Consider the following 6,000-nt stretch of genomic DNA (forward strand, 5'->3'; position numbering starts at 1 on the left):
ATCTGGCTATACTAACTACCCTGCCCTGTCATAATATTATTTCAAGAAATCTGGACCATATGATATCCTACAGAACTTTATATTGATCCATTATAACAATGGCATTATGTTGATGGGGTGAATGAATAAGAGGTGCTAACATACAGAAGGTCTTAGAAAGACATATGTGTCCCATAGGGTAGGATATGGGCTTTGAGAATATTCAGGGCCTTTCACATTCATAAAAATTTTAGGGGTTCCAGGGCAGGGGACACACTGAGACATCACCTTCAAATTAGTGTGCCTGGTATCTCTGACAACACAAAGAAGCATAATGCCTTGATGGACTTCTTCAGGTGCCAGAAGAAATAAATATCACATGAATTTTCTCTTATTCGTATTTGAGGTGATATGAAAGGCGTCCAGGTTTAAATGGGTTCAAGCTTAGAGCAGGAAGGTCCTCTGAAACAGGTCCAAGATAATGATGTAAGCAACTCTGCCACCACAGATTGGCCCACTATATACTATCAGAGGAATCAGTATTGAGAAAAGAGGCTGAGTGAAGGCTGTGCCTAGTGGAAGAATCACAATGCATGTCCTCGGGTTTGTGGAGCAGGACCCTGTTCTTTGAAACAGAGAATCAATTGCTTTTTGAAAAACAACTCCTGACATGGTGCTGGGTCCTGGTAGAGATGGGATATGTCACCATGCACATGACTATACAAGACAATTGTTCACATTGGGCTGAATCCTATCAGTTCAAGTCTTTGGGCTGGGCAGACCCAGCAATAGTTCATCATCTGAGATGGAAGTGGTACATCCAAGATCAACCACAAGCAGAACCAGAGAGCACAAGCAAGCAGCATAAGCAGATAGACCAGAACCCCATGCACCCACATCTATTATAATATTATGCCTCCCACAACTCACACATCTGGACATGGGGGAGATCCAAAATTAGCAACTAATAGAGAGGAAAAATCCAAGCTTCATTTATGGAAGCTGTGGCTTGGTATGTGAGTATCAACTGAAGCTGAAAATGGACAGCAGCTCTTCTGAGCCTCACTTAGACATTGGAAAGAAATCAAAGCAATGCTTTGATTGGTTTACCTGGTCATACATTTTGTGTGGAAAGAAGAGTAACCAAAGGTCCTTAGTTGTGGCAAGTGGCCTGGCTTGCCAGTCAGGGTTCCTTGAGGCATAAGAATGGACTTAAGTGAGTGATCATCAAAGTGTGAATATCTGTATCTCATATTAATGCCCACCAGAAAGTGTCCCCCATGAAAGAGGAATTAAATAGCCAAGTGAATAAAATGACTCAACATTTGATATTGGCCTTTGTCATAGGGATCGTCCCAGGTGAACAAATATATGGCATATTCTGCTTTGTTTACTAAACTCTTGCATTCACATTTTCAGAAAAATGTTGAGGCTAAGTCACTATGGCAAAAAGTTAACTAGAAATAAACTAGAACATCTGCGATGTACTGGCAACATTTACATGAAGAAACCAGACTACTCGTTGAAAACATATCACATAGTAGAAGATGCTTTTGTTTGTCATAATCCAGATAGATTTTTTATTTTCAGCAAAATCAGCTAATATGTGCTCATAAAGACAATCTGTCAACCTGACCCATTCCCCCATCTTTCTGTGAGCGTTGGAGCTGTCCAGAAGCTATGGGGAGGCCTGCTTGCCTGCCTGAAAGTGATTAGAATACTTTAGTGAGATGCTGCTATGAATAAGAATTTTTAAATAAGTGCAGTGAGCTCCATATTCATTCTGTCCAGGTGCTCAAAGCCTTCTAAGGATATTGGGATGCTTTTATAAAGATTACATTAATTAAGGAATATTGGATCAGATGTCTTCTCATCTATCAAGAACATGTTTATTCTAGCCTCTTGGGACCAAAAAGCAAAATATGGAAGATTTGCAAAGGAACAAAGATAGCAGATCTACAGATATAGCCCTGTTTTTACTGCACTATTAATGATATTACTGCTGTTGAACAGATGCAGAAATAGCTGATAATCCATGACAGCTGGAAATTCATTTATTCTAGAATCATAAGGGCTGAGGCAGTATTTGTGATTAGGAGATCTGTCTTCATCAGGATCAGTCCCAGTGTGGTCAGTTTTTCTTTGCCATCAGAAGAAGAGGCAAGCAGTGACATTGAATTGTCCCCCCACTCCTGGAGGGAAATTCTACAGGAATTTCTGAGGTTTTCTTCTTCAAGTGGTGAGTTATGAAGATTTTTCTATTGCCATTATTTTGTTTCACAGAATAAACTTCCACCCAGTTCTAGTTTACTAGCTGCCAGAATGCAATATACCGGAAAAAGAATGGCTTTTAAAAGGGGGAATTTAATAAGTTGCTAGTTTATAATTCTAAGACTGAGAAAATATCCCAATTACAACAAGTCTATAGAAATGTCCAATCAAAGGCATCCAGGGAAAAATACATTGGTTCAAGAAGGCCGATGAATTTCAGGGTTTCTCACTCAAGTGAGAAGGCACATGGCAAGCACAGTCATAGTTTCTCTCTTGGCTGGAAGGGTACATGGCAAGCAAGGCATCATCTGCTAGCTTTCTCTCCTGGCTTTCTGTTTCATGAAGCTCCCTAGGAGGCATTTTCCTTCTTCATCTCCAAAGGTCACTGGCTAGTGGACTCTCTGCTTCTCGTGTCATTCTTCCTTGGCTCTCTCTGAATCTCTTTTATTCTCCAAAATGTTTCCTCTTTTATAGGACTCTAGAAACTTGTCAAGACCCACCCAAATGGTTGGAGACATGTCATCACCTAATCCGTCTTAACAACCACTCTTGATTAAATCACATCTCCAGGGAGATGATCTGATTACAGTTTCAAACATACAGTATTGTATGGGGTTTATTCTGCCTTTATGAAATGGGATTTTGATTAAGACATGGCTTTTCTAGGGGACATACATCCTTTAAAACCAGCACAAGCCCGTTGGGCAATGACAAGAGTTGCTGGGGAAGGAGACTGACTGGTAGCCACAGACAGGTCATTTTATTCATTTGATTATTAAAACCTCCCTCTACTGAAGCCGCCTCTGGTGCACATTCACATGGGACACTAATATCTTCATGTTATTAGCCCACTCAGAAGTCTATCCACATGCCTCTTCCCCAGACCTCTTTGTCACCAATCTTCTAATTATACTCTTTCCAAATCCCTGACCATCCAGCCAAACCATTAGCAACAGTCCATGAGTCAGTATACAAAAGCAACTCTGGCCAGTTCTCCTTCCAAGCAAAATGAACAACCAGGTGCACTTCTCAAAGTTTCACCCACTGGGAGGATTTTCCCTCACTATTGCCCTTTAGGGATATCCTGGAAAGGTGTTGTAATGCTGCAACTGTCCACTTTCAGGTGGTACTTACATATTGTGCAGAACCATCTGTAAACCAGGCCCGAGTTTTCTCTTCCTCAGTCAATTCACTGTAAGGAACTCCCCAAGAGGCCATAGCTCTGGTCTAGGAAAGAGAAGGCAGTGTGGCAGGAGACCATGGGCATTTGGGCCACTTCTTCATGTAACTTACTTGTGCCTTCAGGTCCTGCTCTGGCCCTATCTCCTATATACCATTTCCATTTTATGATGGAGTATTGCTGTGCATACCCAACTTTACGGCTTGATGGGTCAGATATGATAGGCTTATGATAGTCAACTTAGGTCTCATGGAAACTTGGTGGCCCATGGTTAAGTATTCAGTCTCTACTAAGGCCCAGTAGCAGGTCAAAAGCTGTTTCTCAAAAGGAAAGTAGTTATCTGCAGAAGATGGTAAGGCTTTGCTCCAAAATCTTAAGGGTCTGTGTTGTGATTCTCCTATAGGAGCCTGCCAAAGGCTCCAGATAACATCTCTGTTTGCCACTGACACTTCTAGCACCATTGGTTCTGCTGGATCATATGGTCCAAGTGTCATAGCAACTTGGACAGCAGCCTGGACCTGTCACAGACCTCCTCTTGTTCAGGTCCCCACTCAAAATTAATGACTTTTCTGGTAAATGAGCCAGAGTAGCACACCCAAATGAGAAATATGTTGTCACCAAAATCCAAAGAGACTAATTAGGCATTGTGCCTTTTTTTTTTTTTTTTGGTCATAGGAGGGGTCAGATGCAGTAATTTATCCTTCACCTTAGAAGGTATATCTTCACTTGCCCCACACCATGGGATACCTAGAAATTTCATTGTGGTGGAAGGCTCTGTATTTTTGTTGGATTTATCTCCCATCCTCTACACACAAATGCTTTACCAGTAAGTCTAGAGTAGTTACTACATCATGCTCATTAGGTCCAATCAACATGATATTATCAATATAATGGACCAGTGTAATGTCTTGTGAGAGGGAGAAATCATCAAGATCCCTGCAGACAAGATTATGACATAGGGCTGGAGAGTTGATAAACCCCTGAGGTAGGACAGTGAAAGTATATTGCTGACCTTGCCAGCTGAAAGCAAACTGTTTCAGGTGGTCCTTACCAGCAGCTATTGGGGGAAAAAAGCATTTGCCAGATCAATAGTTGCATACCAGGTACCAGGGGATGTGTTGATTTGCCCAAGCAATAATACCACATTCAGAATAACAGCTGCAATTGGAGTCACCACCTGGCTGAGTTTGCAATAATCCACTGTCATTCTCCAAGACCTATCTGTTTTCTGCACAGGTCAAATAGGAGTGTTGAATGGGGATACACCACCCCTGCATCCTTCAAGTCTTTAAGAGTGGCACTAATCTCTGCAATTCCTCTAAGAATCTGGTATTGCTTCTGATTTACTATTTTGCTAGGTAGGGACAGTTCTAGTGGCTTCCATTTGGCCTTTCCTACCATAATAGCCCTCACCTCTATGAGCCAGACAGTCAATGTGGGGATTATGCCAGTTATTCAGTATGTCTATTCCAATTATGCATTCTGGAACTGGGGAAATAACTACAGAATGGGTCCAGGGACACTCTGGACTCACTGTGAGATGGACCTGAGCTAAAACTCCATCAATCACCTGACCTCCATAAACCCCCACTATGACTGATGAACCAGAGTGACATTTTGGATTCCCTGGAATTAATATCACTTCTGAACCACTGTCTAACAATCCCTGAAATATCTGATCATTTACTTTTTCCCAATGCAGTTACCCTAGTAAAAGGCCATAGGTCTTCTTGGTGAAGGCTTGGAAAATTAACAGTATAAATTTGTGGCAGTGTAACAGCGTCCTCCACCAAAGGGTCCTGACCTGCTCCTCATTTGAGGAGCTCTGGGTCTGTAAACTGTCTCAAGTCTGGAAATTGATTAAGAGGCCATAACTTTCTGTTTTTGTAATTCAAGTTAGACTACTGTTCCCTTGACCTAGAACTCTTCTGCTTATAAAGCACAGACAAGAATTTAGTAGACTGCCCATCTATTGTACTTCTAAGTATCCCATGATGTACTAGCCAGTGCCACAAGTCTCTGTGAGTCAGATTATTTTAACTCCTGCATTGAGTCTGCTGTCCATTATGATAGCCACGCCCACCTTGTCCATGGTGATTAAGTGCTGCCACCTGGCTTCTGCCAATTCAGGATCTAATCATCCCCATTGTTTTTTAAGGATTCCAGCTCAGTGGCAGCAGTTCCCACAGTAATATCTGACCCACCTAGATAGGTGATTACAGAGCTCTTTGGGAATGATGGATCTAGTCTCACAAATTTATTTTTCACAGTTCTGGGAAAAGGAGAATTCTCTGGACTTTCCTAGGATGTATAAGCAGACTTCCCATGATGAATCCACTCTAACATTCCAATCTCTCTAAGCCATTGGACCCCCTCATCTACATTATACTAGAGAAGCTCTGACATTTCAACCTCAGGTAGTCAGCCACCTTTTGATCCATGTTTCAGACAACCATTCAAACAAACTCTTAATGCCTTTTCTAACCCCTCAAGCTATCACACTGAATGCAGAATCTCTGCTTAGTGGGACCATCAATAAATTCAGCCTGACCCAGCTTTATATTCTTCCA

The sequence above is a fragment of the Tamandua tetradactyla genome, chromosome 7 (genome assembly GCF_023851605.1).
Source record: "Tamandua tetradactyla isolate mTamTet1 chromosome 7, mTamTet1.pri, whole genome shotgun sequence".
Lineage (NCBI taxonomy): Eukaryota > Metazoa > Chordata > Mammalia > Pilosa > Myrmecophagidae > Tamandua > Tamandua tetradactyla.